Below are 15941 nucleotides of genomic sequence, written 5' to 3'. Positions count from 1 at the left end.
TCGGGGCAGATCCCTCATTCAGACTGAAAGATAGGGGGAGGGGGAGGGGGAGGGGGGAGGGGGGAGGGGGGAAGCTGGAGGCGAGATAAAAGTTCCTTTCTAAAGTTGGCTGCCTTTCGGAGGCGTGGTGAAGTGTGGATGGAGCCAGTGGTGGGGAGCCTGGTCTGTGTGGTTGTTGCAGAGTGCTGTAGGTTTAGCCCAGTGATTGTACCTGCCTCTCCCTACCTCCCCTGGCAGCTCGTTCCATACACCCACCGCCCTCTGAGTGGGAAAAGTTGCCCCTCGGCTTTCTATGAAATCTTTCCCATCTCACCTGAAACCTAGGTCCTCTTGATTCTTGCCTCCCCTGGACAGACACAAAAAATGCTGGCGTAACTCAGCGGGACAGGCAGCATCTCCGGAGAGAAGGAATGGGTGACGTTTCGGGTCGAGACAGTCTGAGGAAGGGTCACCCATTCCTTCTCTCCGGAGATGCTGCCTGTCCCACTGAGTTACTCCAGCATTCTGTGTCTATCTTCGGTTGAAACCAGCGTCTGCAGTTCCTCTATACACATCTCGATTCCCCCTCCCTGTGGTAAAAGAGTTTGTTCACCCTGTCTATTCCCCCTGTGATTTATACACCTGGGATGCCCAGCGGAATATCAATGTTGTGGGTTTTATTTTCCATGAATCTGCAAAGCAGAGAGATAACTGAGGTCAGGCTTCAACAAGAGCATTCCCAGTGGCCATGTTTCTTTGTCTGTGCTGCCTCTTAGGAAGCAGCAGGTTGCTGAGCTGATGTCTATGTTGCTGACACCACCTCTTGCACCAGAGTGAGCTGATCATCTGGAAGGAAAGGCCCGAGCACCAAATTATACCCTGGTTCCCTGACAGGGTGTAGGTTGCTGGCTGTTGTGCAGCGCCCTGCCACACGGCCCCCCCCTCTTGTATCAGGCTGAGTCATTCATCCTGTCATCGCTCGGTGAAATGAGCTGGTAAACAAGGCGTTGATTCAGCGGAATCGATGGACCAGAGGACATGGGTTCAAGGCGAAGGGGAAAAGATTTAATGGGAATCCGAGGGGTAACGTATTCACACAAAGGGTGGTGGGTGTATGGAACGAGCTGCCGGAGGAGGTGGTGTAAGAAAATAACTGCAGATACCGGTACAAATCGAAGGTATTTATTTCACAAAATGCCGGAGTAACTCAGCGGGTCAGGCAGCATCTCAGGAGAGAAGGAATGGGTGACGTTTCAGACTGAAAAAGGATCTTGACCCGAAACGTCACCCATTCCTTCTCTCCTGAGATGCTGCCTGACCCGCTGAGTTACTCCAGCATTTTGTGATATAAATGCCAGAGGAGGTAGCTGAGGCTGGGACTACCACAACATTTAAGAAACAGTTACAGGTACATGGATAGGACAGGTTTGGAGGGATATGGGCCAAACACAGGCAGGTGGGACTAGTGTACCTGGGACATGTTGGTCAGTGTGGGCAAGTTGGGCTGAAGGGCCTGTTTCCACACTGTATCACTCTATGACTCTATCTAGCCTTCAAAGTGCTGGAGTAACTAAGCGGGTCAGGCAACATTTCTGGAGAAAAAGGATGGGTGACGTTTTGAGTCGGAACCCTTCTTCAGACTAGTCTTCTCTCCACAGATGCTGCCTGACCTGCTGAGTTACTCCAGCACTCTGTGAAACGTCACCTATCCATGTTCTCCACAGATGCTGCCTGACCCGCTGAGTTACTCCAGCACTCTGTGAAACGTCACCTATCCATGTTCTCCAGAGATACTGCCTGACCCGCTGAGTTACTCCAGCACTCTGTGAAACGTCACCTATCCATGTTCTCCACAGATGCTGCCTGACCCGCTGAGTTACTCCAGCACTTTGTGCCTTTTTAAATTTGGTCCACTATCAACTGCAGTTCATTTGTGTCTACAAACAACTCCAGTTATTGTATGTGTGTGTGTTTGAAATTATATCTTCAATTGAAATTCAATTCAGCCATGATCACATTGAATGGTGGTGCTGGCTCGAAGGGCCGAATGGCCTACTCCTGCACCTATTGTCTATTGTCTATTGAAAGCTGAGGGTTTGGCACAGTGATGGAGCTGTGAATATTGTCATCCTACCTGTTATCGTGTTGGTAGGCACACAATGCTGGAGGAACTCAGCGGATCAGGCAGCATCTCTGGAGAAAAGGAATGGGTGACGTTTCGGGTCGGGACCCTTCTTCAGACCTGAAACGTCACCCTTTCTTTCTCTCCAGAGATGCTGCCCGCCCCGCTGAGTTACTCCAGCATTTTGTGTCTACCTTCGATTTAAACCAGCATCTGCAGTTCTTTCCTACGCTGTTATGATGTAGTGTAGAGAGCATAAAAACGATCTTGTGTTGAGTGGTCCATTTCTGATGATGCTGAGAGGACGTGGGTTAATCTCTTGTTGGATGGTAACTGTGAATTTATTGGTGGATTTATTGCAATATCAGTAAGTAGCGAACTTTAAGACATCAATACTTTATGTGTCCCTGCTTTTATCATCCTTCAACCGTGCAAACTCAGTCGAAGCTGCACTGAGAGCCAATTTGGGAATACATTATCTTGTGTCAGGACTTAAAGTTACAAATGATTTGGGAAGTTCTGGTTGCTAGGAAGCAGCCTCTTCACTGCTGTTGAATAAATGATAACGTGTTACAATGGTCTATGATGAGGGATAGTTCAGTGTTGAACTGTTTCAGTCAGCAGTGTACAAATACTGTGTCGCACACTATAACCTGAGGCCAGGGTATTAAAGACCAGTCTGTCATTTGATAGTCAAAAGAGTGTTTATTGTCATACACCCATCAGCCAAAACATTGTGACCACTGACAGGCGAAGTGAGTAACATTGATTATGCAACAGATGCAGTATAATGTGGATAAATGTGAGGTTATCCACTTTGGCGGCAAGAACAGGAAAGCAGAGTATTACCTGAATGGTGGCCAATTAGGAAAAGGGGAGATGCAACGTGACCTGGGTGTCATGGTGCACCAGTCATTGAAAGCAAGCGTGCAGGTGCAGCAGGCAGTGAAGAAAGCGAATGGTATGTTAGCATTCATAGCAAGAGGATTTGAGTATAGGAGCAGGGAAGTTCTGCTGCAGTTGTACAGGGCCTTGGTGAGACCGCACCTGGAATATTGTGTACAATTTTGGTCTCCTAATCTGAGGAAAGACGTTCTTGCCTTAGAGGGAGTACAGAGAAGGTTCACCAGATTGATCCCTGGGATGGCAGGACTTTCATATGAAGAAAGACTGGATAGACTAGGCTTATACTCGCTGGAATTTAGAAGACTGAGGGGGGATCTTATTGAAACATATAAAATTCTTAAGGGGTTGGAGAGGCTAGATGCGGGAAGATTGTTCCCGATGTTGGGGAAGTCCAGAACCAGGGGTCACAGCTTAAGGATAAGGGGGAAGTCTTTTAGGACCGAGATGAGAAAACATTTCTTCACACAGAGAGTGGTGAGTCTGTGGAATTCTCTGCCACAGAAGGCAGTTGAGGCCAGTTCATTGGCTATATTTAAGAGGGAGTTAGATGTGGCCCTTGTGGCTAAAGGGATCAGGGGGTATGGAGAGAAGGCAGGTACATGTTACTGAGCTGGATGATCAGCCATGATCATATTGAATGGCGGTGCAGGCTCGAAGGGCCAAATGGCCTACTCCTGCACCTATTTTCTATGTTTCTATGTTTCTATGTGTTACAATGGCACCTGTCAAGGGGTGGGATATATTAGGCAGCAAGTGAACAGTCAGTTCTTGAAGTTGATGTGTTGGATGCAGGAGAAATGGGCAGGAGTAAAGACCTGAGCGACTTTGACAAGCGCCAAATTGTTCTGGCCAGACGACTCGGTCAGAGCATCTCTGAAACGGCAAGGCTTGTGGGGTGCTCCCGGTCAGCAGTGGTGAGTACCTACCGACAGTGGTCCGAGGAGGGACAAACCACAAACCGGCGACAGACAGGGTGTTGGGCGCCCAAGGCTCATCGATGCGTGAGGGCAACGAAGGCTATCCCGTCTGGTCCGAACCGACAGAAGTTTGTACGTTCTCCCCGTGCCCTGCGTGGGTTTTCTCCGGGTGCTCTGGTTTCCTCCCACACTCCGAAGACGAGCGGGTTTGTAGGTTGATTGGCTTGGTGTACGTGTAACTTGTCCCTCGTACCTGTAGGATGGTGTTCGTGTGCGGGGATCGCTGGTCGGCGCGGATTTGGTGGGCCGAAGGGCCTGTTTCCGCACTGTATCTCTAAAGTAAACTAAGCTAAACCCAATGTACCACACTCCGACATACATCCTATTCATTATTCTGCCAGGATGGAGAATCTGAACTTTAAGACAACTGCACTGTAACTGGCAACATGGCAGACCAAGATAATAGATGGACAGACTTCAATAACAATGGATAAAAACCAGATTCGGTGGGCCGAAGGGCCTGTTTATCGCTAAATTAAACTGAACTAAGCCTTATTTTTGTGTGTTAAGGCTCGCCGAGAGCACCGACACTTCCTCCCCCATCACGTGAGACTGCTCCTGCCTGTTGGTGTTCTCCACACTGACCCATTCCCCCTCTGTGCAACTCCCTGGCGCAAAGTGCTGGTTTAGCACCTCCCCTACATCTGCAGATTCCAAACCGCGGCACGGTGGCGCAGCGGTAGAGTTGCCGCCTTACAGCGAATGCAGCGCCGGAGACCCGGGTTCGATCCCGACTACGGGCGCCGTCTGTACAGAGTTTGTACGTTCTCCCCGTGACCTGCGTGGGTTTTCTCCAAGATCTTCGGTTTCCTCCCACACTCCAAAGACGTGCAGGTTTGTAGGTTAATTGGCTGGGCAAATGTAAAAAAAAATTGTCCCTAGTGTGTGTAGGATAGTGTTAATGTGCGGGGATCGCTGGGCGGCGCGGACTCGGTGGGCCGAAGGGCCTGTTTCCATGCTGTATCTCTAAATTTAAATCTAAATCAAACACAAATCGCCTCCTTTGTCCTTGTGAGTCCCAACCTGGTTATCATCGTGTTTTTAATTTAGGTATAAAAAAACTTTGGGATTTTCTTTAAATCTGACTCCAAAGCCATTTCCAGGCTCTTTTTGACCCTTTTAATCTTTCACTTGAGTTCTTTCCTCCCTTTTTTAAAAGCAAACTCAATGCCAGCATTTATTGCAAGAGGGCTTGTATACAAAAACAGGGGATGTAATGCTGAGGCTCTACAAGGCGCTGGTAGGGCTGCATTTGGAGTATTGTGAGCAGTTTTGGGCCCCATATCTGAGGAAGGATGTGCTGGCTCTGGAGAGGGTCCAGAGGAGGTTTACAAGAATGATCCCAGGAATGAGTGGGTTAACCTGTGATGAGCGTTTGTCAGCACTGGGCCTGTGCTCGCTGGAGTTTAGAATGAGGGGGGACCTCATTGAAACGTACAGAACAGTGAAAGGCTTGGATAGAGTGGATGTGGAGAGGATGTTTCCACTAGTGGGAGAGTCTAGGACCAGAGGGCACAGCCTCAGAATAAAAGGACATTCCTTTAGGAAGGAGATGAGGAGGAATTTATTTAATCAGAGGGTGGTGAATCTGTGGGATTCATTGCCACAGAAGGCTGTGGAGGCCAAGTCAGTGGATATTTTTAAGGCAGAGATAGATAGATTCTTGATTAGTGCGGGTGTCAGAGGTTATGGGGAGAAGGCAAGAGAATGGGGTTAGGAGGGAGAGATAGATCAGCCATGATTGAATGGCGGAGTAGACTTGATGGGTCGAATGGCCTAATTCTACTCCTATTCCTTACGACCTTATGACCTGTATATTCCTCAGAGGCCCTGTGATTCCAACCTCTGAAACCTTCCATGGACTTTCTTTTTCATTTTGACTAAATTTACCACCTCTTTGGTCATCCAAGGCCATCTTATCCCCACTCCCTCCCGGAGCATGTTGGTTTAAATGACCAACATGCAGCAGACAGTAATTACCCTCCGACCCTCTTTAAGGTGACAGATGCAGCCTGACCCGCTGAGTTACTCCAGCACTCTGTGAAACGTCGCCCATCCACGTTCTCCAGAGATGCTGCCTGACCCGCTGAGTTACTCCAGCACTCTGTGAAACGTCACCTATCCGTGTTCTCCACAGATGCTGCCTGACCCGCTGAGTTACTCCACCACTTTGTCTTTGCTTGGATTTATACAGTGTCTATAAAAACCCTTAACGCTTGCTAAAATACTGCACCAACTATGAATGATTTCATACGATTCATAGTGGTTCATACGAATTTGGTGGCTGTATATGAATGAATGACCTATATAATGCCACTATCCATTGAAGGAGAAATATCAGATCAGACACTGAGAGACTCCCACACACTTTTCCTCTTCACATCGAGCTGTGGGATTTGTTGGTTGTGTTGTTGCTGGAATGGGCAGATGGTTTAAATTGTCGGATTAAATCCATCTTCTGTGTCTCTGCTGCCCGTTCTCTGCTCACTGCACTAAACCGTCATCTTAAGTTATGGAACGAGCGCTGAATCCGTGACCTTTTGACTCTTTGAGGCAAGAACGCTCTGGACTTTCAAACTAGGGCGGTCATGGTGGCACAGCGGTAGAGTTGCTGCCTTACAGCGCTTGCAGTGCCGGAGACTCGGGTTCCATCCCGACTACGGGCGCCGTCTGTACGGAGTTTGTACGTTCTCCCCGTGACCCGCGTGGGTTTTCTCCGAGATCTTCGGTTTCCTCCCACACTCCAAAGACGTGCAGGTTTGTAGCTTAATTGGCATGGTGTAAATGTAAATTGTCCCTAGTGGGTGTAGGATAGTGTTAGTGTGCGGGGATCGCTGGGCGGCGCGGACTCGGTGGGCCGAAAGGGCCTGCTTCCGCTCTGTATCTCTAAACTAAACTGAACTAAACTTTGCCAATGGCTGGCTTTGGCCCTGCTCCAGTTTATAACAAAGACAATCGCTTTGGTGAGACCACACCTGGAGTATTGTGTGCAGTTTTGGTCTCCTAATCTGAGGAAAGACGTTCTTGCCTTAGAGGGAGTACAGAGAAGGTTCACCAGATTGATCCCTGGGATGGCGGGACTTTCATATGAAGAAAGACTGGATAGACTAGGCTTGTACTCGCTGGAATTTAGAAGACTGAGGGGGGATCTTATTGAAACATATAAAATTCTTAAGGGGTTGGAGAGGCTAGATGCGGGAAGATTGTTCCCGATGTTGGGGGAGTCCAGAACCAGGGGTCACAGCTTAAGGATAAGAGGGAAGTCTTTTGGACCGAGATGAGAAAACATTTCTTCACACAGAGAGTGGTGAGTCTGTGGAATTCTCTGCCACAGAAGGCAGTTGAGGCCAGTTCATTGGCTATATTTAAGAGGGAGTTAGATGTGGCCCTTGTGGCTAAAGGGATCAGGGGGTATGGAGAGAAGGCAGGTACGGGATACTGAGTTGGATGATCAGCCATGATCATATTGAATGGCGGTGCAGGCTCAAAGGGCTGAATGGCCTACTCCTGCACTTATTTTCTATGTTTCTATGTTTCTATGTACGTGGCAGACTGGGTAAAGCCATCGTCGCGACAGAGGGAGATGTCTACGGTCGGCAATCGGTTTAGCAACTGAAGATGTCTAGCTTTTGACGAGCTTATAAAAGAGATTGAATTATGAGATAGCGTTGCATGTACTTAGACTGCGATCCCTTGAGTGCAGGATATTGTGGAGTAAACTAATCAATGTGTGTAAACGGATAAAGGAATTCTGAAGAGCAGTCATAGAGGAGCCAAGAGCCGGCTAATACGTCAACAAAGACATGAGCCTAGTGCCTGGGGAACTCAGCGGGCCGGGCAGCATTTGGGGAGGGGATGGACGCGTGACCTAATGGATCAAAACGTTTCTTCAGAAGAGTCCAGAACTCAAAACGTCATCTCTCCTGGCCCGCTGAGTTCCTCCAGCACTTTGCGTTTTGCTCAAGATGCCAGCACATGCAGTTCCTTGTGCATGGAACACTTTAGAAACATAGAAATATAGACAGTGGGTGCTGGAGTAGGCCATTCGGCCCTTCGAGCCAGCAGCGCCATTCAATATGATCACGGCTGATCAATATTTTACTGGCCAATGCAGGTTCTAGAGGCAGAGCACTGACTGGAAGACAGACACAGAGTGCTGGAGTAACTCAGCGGGTCAGGCAGCATCTCTGGAGAGAAGGAATGGGTGACATTTTGGGTCGAGACCTGTAGAAGGATCACCCATTCCTTCTCTCCAGAGATGCTGCCTGTCCCGCTGAGGTAGTCCAGCTTGTGGTATCTATCCTGGGTTTCAACCAGCATCTGCAGTTCCTTCCTGCCCATTTTGACTGGAGATGTCACCTCTGCTGTTCGGTCCACTGATGCTGCCTGATCTTCCAGTATAATTGCGTCTCCAGTATTTTCTGCTTTTACTCTGAATGTGGCCACTTGGATGTGGAGATAACGTTTGTCACAGTAAAGGTCATGGTAATCTCCAATGCTTTTCCCCAAAAGGCTTCACCTCGGTACGTGTGACAATAAACTAAACTGATCTGAAAGTGGGTGGTCACGGTGGCACAGCGGTAGAGTTGCCGCCTTACAGCGAATGCAGCGCCGGAGACCTGGGTTCCATCCCTACTACGGGCGCCGTCTGTACGGAGTTTGTACGTTCTCCCCGTGATCTGCGTGGGTTTACTCCGAGATCTTCGGTTTCCTTCCACACTCCAAAGATGTGCATGTTTGTAGGTTAATTGGCTTGGTATAAATGTAAAAATTGTCCCTAGTGTGTGCAGGATGGTGTTAATGTGCGGGGATCGCTGGTTGGTGCAGACCCGGTGGGCCGGAAGGGCCTGTTTCCGCGCTGTATCTCTAAACTAAAAGGTGTGAAATTGATTGATTCTTTTAGTGTGAGGACCTCATTCACTGACCTCACCCAGCCGGGCGGCCACCATTGGTGGAGCGGGAGCACGTGGCCGCTGGCTGGGTGAGGTCACGTGGAGCGCGGGGCGGTGACGTCACCTTGTCCCTTATTTGGGAGTGAGGAAGTTGGCAACCCTATTAATAAGGGACAATAGACAATAGGTGCAGGAGGAGGCCATTCGGCCCTTCGGCCCTACGAGCCAGCATCGCCATTCAATGTGATCATAGCTGATCATTCTCAATCAGTACCCCGTTCCTGCCTTCTCCCTATACCCCCTGACTAAGCTATCTTTAAGAGCTCTACCTAACTCTCTCTTGAAAGCATCCAGGGATTTGGCCTCCACTGCCTTCTGAGGCAGAGAGTTCCACAGATTCACAACTCTCTGAGTGAAAAAGTTTTTCCTCATCTCTGTTCTAAATGGCCTACCCCTTATTCTTAAACTGTGGCCTCTTGTTCTGGACTCCCCCAACATCGGGAACATGTTTCCTGCCTCTAACGTGTCCAATCCCTTAATAATCTTATACGTTTCAATAAGATCCCCTCTCATCCTTCTAAATTCCAGTGTATACAAGCCTTGTCGCTCCAGTCTTTCAACATACGACAGTCCCGCCATTCCGGGGAAGGCGGTCCCATACGGGGCAAACCAATTTAGCCCAAAATACGGGATGTCCGGCTAATACGGGACAGTTGGCAACCGTAGTCTTGCTCGAGACTCTCTCGCTGTGTGGCTCACCCAGAGTTTGTATTTTGAGGGGGGGGGGTCTCTTTATTGTGATGACAGGATACAAAAAGGATATTGCCTTTGTGGTTAACTTGGGTTTTTAAATTTTAAGAACGCCTTGATTAGAGTAAGTATCCTCCATCAGTAATTAAATAAGAGTCATCCAGCAAGTCAGAAATGAATATTAAATTAAAAGCAATTCATTCCACCGTTGGAGAATTGTTCGCAAAGTCTGTCTTACGACCTTTTAGCTTCCTGACAAGGCAATCCATTTAAAGGGTTTGCCAGCCTTAGAGAATATTTAATTAAACTAATGCCTGCTACCTATAAATTAAACCCAAGCTTCAAGAACAAATATATCAAATGTACCGAAGAAGGGTCTCGACCCGAAACGTCACCCATTCCTTCTCTCCAGAGATGCTGCCTGTCCCGCTGAGTTACTCCAGCATTTTGTGTCTATCTTTTTTTTAATCAAATTGGTGTCAATCACATCTACCTTCCCTTTAAATGAAGGTAGACACACATGCTGGAGTAACTCAGCGATAAAGGCAGCATCTCTGGAGTGGGTGACGTTTCGGGTCGAGCCCCTTCAACAAGAGGAGTTGAGTATAGGAGCAAAGAGGTCCTTCTGCAGTTGTACAGGGCCCTAGTGAGACCGCACCTGGAGTACTGTGTGCAGTTTTGGTCTCCAAATTTGAGGAAGGATATTCTTGCTATTGAGGGCGTGCAGCGTAGGTTTACTAGGTTAATTCCCGGAATGGCGGGACTGTCATATGTTGAAAGACTGGAGCGACTAGGTTTGTATACACTGGAATTTAGAAGGATGAGAGGGGATCTTATCGAAACGTATAAGATTATTAAGGGGTTGGACACGTTAGAGGCAGGAAACATGTTCCCAATGTTGGGGGTCCAGAACCAGGGGCCACAGTTTAAGAATAAGGGGTAGGCCATTTAGAACAGAGATGAGGAAAAACTTTTTTAGTCAGAGAGTTGTGAATCTGTGGAATTCTCTGCCTCAGAGGGAAGTGGAGGCCAATTCTCTGAATACATTCAAGAGAGAGCTAGATAGAGCTCTTAAGGATAGCGGAGTCAGGGGGTATGGGGAGAAGGCAGGAACGGGGTACTGATTGAGAATGATCAGCCATGATCACATTGAATGGCGGTGCTGGCTCGAAGGGCCGAATGGCCTTCTCCTGCACCTATTTTCTATTTTCTATTTTCTATTTTTCTTCAGACAGAGTCAATAGACAATAGACAATAGGTGCAGGAGGAGGCCATTCGGCCCTTTGAGCCACCACCGCCATTCAATGTGATCATGGCTGATCATTCTCAATCAGTACCCCGTTCCTGCCTTCTCCCCATACCCCCTGACTCTGCTATCCTTAAGTCAGGGGAGATGGTAGCAAGGGGTATACATTGTATATGAATGGTGTATACATTTATACAGATGCACGTCTTTGGGATGTGGGAGGAAACCGGAGCACCCGGATGAAACCCCTGCGGTCCCGGGGAGAAGGTGCAAACTCCACACAGACAGCACCCGAGGTCAGGATGGGACGCGGGTGTCTGGTGCTGTGAGGCAGCAGCTCTACCCGCTGCACCACTCTGCATCTCTCTATTCTGCTGTTGTAATTCCATGTCCACCTTCATTGGAAACCCAACTGAAGAGGTCCAAATCATTCATAGCTGCCAGGGTAAAAATGATTTCATCCCACTGGAAAAACTGGCCTCAGGCTCTGAGTAATTTAGTGGTGTGATAGGTCGTGGTGGGAGGTGGTCTTTGCAAGAGTAGCGACGTGGAGAATCACCGCAGGGCAAGGGAGGGGTATCTGGCCATTTGTTCACCAGCAGGCCAGAGCACAGATGCTCACCACAATATCTCCGTCACCATCACTCCCCATCACCATCACTCCCCATCACCATCACTCCCCATCACCATCACTCCCCATCACCATCACTCCCCATCACCATCACTCCCCATCACCATCACTCCCCATCACCATCACTCCCCATCACCATCACTCCCCATCACCATCACTCCCCATCACCATCACTCCCCATCACCATCACTCCCCATCACCATCACTCCCCATCACCATCACTCCCCATCAGTGTCAAATGTTTAAAGTGCACTTTGTTCTGTGCTATGCTGACCTATTTTTCTTTTGATCCAAAATTTATCCCGTGCTGATCCTGTGCTGATCTTATATGTGTAGGAAGGAACTGCAGACGCTGGTTTAAACCTAAAATAGACACACAAAAAGGCTGGAGTAACTCAGCGGGTCAGGCAACCTGTCTAGAGAGAAGGAATGGGTGACGTTTCGGGTCAAGACCCTTCTTCAGACCTTGTGTACGATCTTGTATCATGGATGGCCAAAGCCATCGGGCCCATTCAGCGCCCACTCGTGACCGCGCTGCGCATTGAGCTGCTGCCTCACAGCGCCAGAGACCCGGGTGCCATCCCGACCTCAGGTGCTGTCTGTGTGGAGTTTGCTCGTTCTCCCTGTGACCGCGTGGGTTTCCTCCGGGTGGCTCTGGTTTCTACCCACGTCCCAAAGACGAGCGAATTTGTAGGTTCAATCTAAGTCTGTCTAACATCTCCTTGCAACCAACACCCTCTGATCCAGGACGTTTGAGGCTATGGCCTCCAGTGGAACATAGATAGGGGTTGCCAACTATCTCACTCCCAAATACGGGACAAGGTGACATCACCGCCCCGTGCCCCACGTGACCTTGCCCAGCCAGCTCCACCAATGGCGGCCGCCCGGGCCGGGAGGCGGGTTGCTACGCAACCTCCGTCAGGCGAACACACCTGGCCCCACTCCCCATTAGCCTACACTGTCCCGGCCGACAGCGGCCCGCGGGCCTAATACGGGACAAGTGCGGTCCCGTACGGGACAAACAAATTTAGCCCAAAATACGGGATGTCCCGGCTAATACGGGACAGTTGGCAAGCCTAAACATAGACCCACTCTGCACACGAACAGGCCCTTCAGCCCACAATGTCTGAGCTGAACAGTCCACGTCTGCCCAATCCCAACCTTGTAGCTACCACCCTCCTAAACCAGGTATCATTCTGGTTAGTGTAGGAAGGAACTGCAGATGCTGGTTTAAATCACAGATAGACACACAAAGCTGGAGTAACTCAGCGGGACAGGCAGCGTCTCTGGAGAGAAGGGATAGGCGACGTCTCTGGGTTGTAGGAGGGTCTCGACCCGAAACGTCACCCATTCCTTCTCTCCAGAGATGCTGCCTATCCCGCTGAGTTACTCCAGCATTTTGTGTCATTCTGGTCTTCTCGAAGCCTCCACATTCTTCCTGTAAAGGGGTGGCTGGAACCCTGCACAATACTTAGGGTTGCCAACTGTCCCGTATTAGCCGGGACGTCCCGTATTTTGGGCTAAGTTAGTTTGTCCCGTATGGGACCGCCCTTGTCCCGTATTGGTAGGGTTGCCGACTTCCTCGCTCCCAAATACGGGACAAAGGGTGACGTCACCGCCCCCACGAGACCTCATCCAGCCAGCGGCCACGTGCTCCCGCTCCACCAATGGCTGGGTGAGGTCACGTGGGGCGCGGGGCGGTGACATCACCCCTTGTCCCTTATTTGGGAGCGAGGAAGTTGGCAACCCTTAAACAACACTCCAGGCCCGAACCCAGCCACGACTGTGAATGTGAAAAGCTTTAAAGCTACTTAAAATAAATCCAAGGAATCTTCTGGGAAGAAACAGCGCAAATGATTTCTCCCCCTGGAATTTACAGCATGCAAACTTTCCATGAAAGATTTATACAGACGGAAGTCAGGGACAACAGCGTCGTTAAAGATCTCGACTGGGCTTTTATGCTCAGACGGTCGCCACTCTGTGTGCGGCCTTTTGAAAATGATATCAGTCTTTGACGCAATATCATGTCTTTTGTTTTGACTTTCTGGATAATGTAAAAGGAAAATTCATTTGGTTTTGATAGCTTTTGAATGTTCAGAATCATGTGGTACAGTGTAAGCTCCCAGGCCTCTTTGTTAAGGGTGGTGTTTTAACCTTCAGGCCTAGTCCTGAAATAATCCAGCTGTGGTGGTCCCCTGGTGTGGAGCCACGCGCTGTGCGAACCCTCGGCCCGGGGGAGGGGGGTGGGGGTCCTGGAACTTGGAATGGGGAGATGGGGCAGTTGGTAGTGGAGTTCCAGGAGCAGTTGAACTGGGGGTTGGGGGTTTGGGGAGCTGTATGATGCTTGAGGAATAAAGAAAACTTCGCTTGACACTCGCGTCCCGCTTCATCGGTGACCCCGACGTGATCGAACATGCAGCTCCCCAATCCCCCAACCCGTTCAACTCCTCCCGGACCTCCACTACCAACCGAAGATACTAGAGGGGCAAGATGGACCACTCCGTTGAAATCGTCCACACTGAAGTGCAGTACGCAAAGGAGCGTAACGTCCGCCATTTTAATAAGCAAAACCCGCTGTTCGCTCTGCCTCTCGCAGGGTAATCAGTGTTGTGGGGGAACAGTATGTGTGATGATACCATTAAAATGCAGAATATATCGCATCTATCAATTCACAGATTTTCTTTTTAAACGTTTCTGCAAGTTTCTGCCGACTAAACTGGCGCCGTGACGTACTACGGTCTCTAGGGTCGAGTGGCCTATCTCGCTCTGCTCTATTATCTTTGCTACCAACTGCCCCCCCTCCCCATTCCAAGTTCTGTGACCCCCCCCCTTGAGCCGAGGGTTCGCACCGCGCGCGGCTCTCCACCAGGGGCCGCCACACAGCCGAGGGTCCACACCGCGTGCGGCTCACCACCAGGGGCCGCCACACAGCCGACATTTCAAGCAAAGTGGGGGACACCATTTTTCTTTTCATCCGTAATCTCAACCCTCTTAAGGGCGGCACGATGGTGCAGCGGTAGAGTTGCTGCCTCACGGCGCCAGAGAACCGGATTCGATCCTGACCCCGGGCGCTGTCTGTACGGAGCTTGTACGTTCTCCCCGTGACCCGCGGGGGGGGTTTCTCCTGGATCTCCGGTTTCTACCCACACTCCAAAGACGTGCGGATTTGCAGGATAATTGGCTTCTATAAATTGTTCCTTATGCGTGTGTGTAGGATAGAACTAGTGTGAAAGGGGGATCGCTGGTCGTTGCGGGCTTGGTGGGCCGAAGGGCCTGTTTCAGCACTGTATCCCCAAGCTAAACTCTCTACGCAGGTGGGAATGAATGAGTCAACCATTTAACGGGCCTTGTCAATTGAAAACTGCTGCATTAATCTTAAACTAATGTAATTTGCTGTCAAATTAATTAAAACCTCTGCAAGTTTTGCAATGTGGAATCGCAGTAGGTTATTGTGGACACGCAGATATTGACAGAAACACAACAGCTTTGTCAGCACCTGAACAGCGGCCAACGCAAATAGAATTCACAAAGAATATTCTAAAGTCAGGCCAGCCAATTACTCAACCCAAATTCTGTGAAGTATACACATTAGCGCTGATTACTGTAGTGTGCTGTTAAAAATGAGGGTGCAAAATGCTGGGGAATATCATTAATCCTGCAGTTTGAGCTACAAAACCCTTGGGTAGGATTCACTCTACGCTCTTGGCACGGTGGCGCAGCGGGTAGGGCCACTGACTCACAGCGCCAGACTCCCGGGTTCCATCCTGACCTCGGGTGCTGTCCGTGTGGAGTTTGCACCTTCTCCGTGTGACCGTGTGGGTTTCCTCCGGGTGCTCCGGTTTCCTCCCACATCCCAAAGACGTGCGGGTTTGTAGGTTAATCGGCCCCTCTGTGGATCGCCCCCTAGTGTGCGGGGAGTGGATGAGAAAGTGGGATAGCACGGAACCAGCGTGAACAGGTGATCGATGGTCGGCGTGGACCCGGTGGGCCGAAGGGCCTGTTTCCACGCTGTATCTCTGAACTAAACTTAAGTGTCCCAACGCGCTGCCGGGGGTGGTGGTAGTGGAGGGAGATATGATAGTGGTGTTTGAGAGGCTTTTAGACAGACAGGTGGATATGCAGGGAACGGAGGGATATGGGTTATCTGCAGTGCAAGGTGTTCATACAAAGAGCACAGCACTGGAATCTATTTAATCAGAGGGTGGTGAATCTGTGGGATTCTTCGCCACAGAAGGCTGTAAAAATAGATATATTTAAGGCAGAGATTGACAGATTGTTGATTAGTGCGGGTGTCAGGGGTTATGGGGAGAAGGCAAGAGAATGGGGTTGGGAGGGAGAGATAGATCAGCCATGATTGAATGGGTGGAGTAGACTTGATGGGCCGAATGGCCTAATTCTGCTCCTATCACTGGAGAGCATTAGTGATGAGCATTCACTG

The 15941-nt window shown here is 49.7% G+C and overlaps 1 protein-coding gene across 4 annotated transcripts in view; it reads left to right on the top strand.

Annotated features, from left to right (window-relative positions):
* Positions 1-15941, top strand: part of syn3 (synapsin III) — a 149016-nt gene that overhangs the window by 8043 nt on the left and 125032 nt on the right. The window lies entirely within an intron of this gene.

The sequence above is a fragment of the Rhinoraja longicauda genome, chromosome 20 (assembly GCF_053455715.1).
Source record: "Rhinoraja longicauda isolate Sanriku21f chromosome 20, sRhiLon1.1, whole genome shotgun sequence".
NCBI lineage: Eukaryota > Metazoa > Chordata > Chondrichthyes > Rajiformes > Arhynchobatidae > Rhinoraja > Rhinoraja longicauda.
Note: the sequence above shows the minus strand (reverse complement) of the source record. Positions and strands in the feature narration are given on the sequence as shown.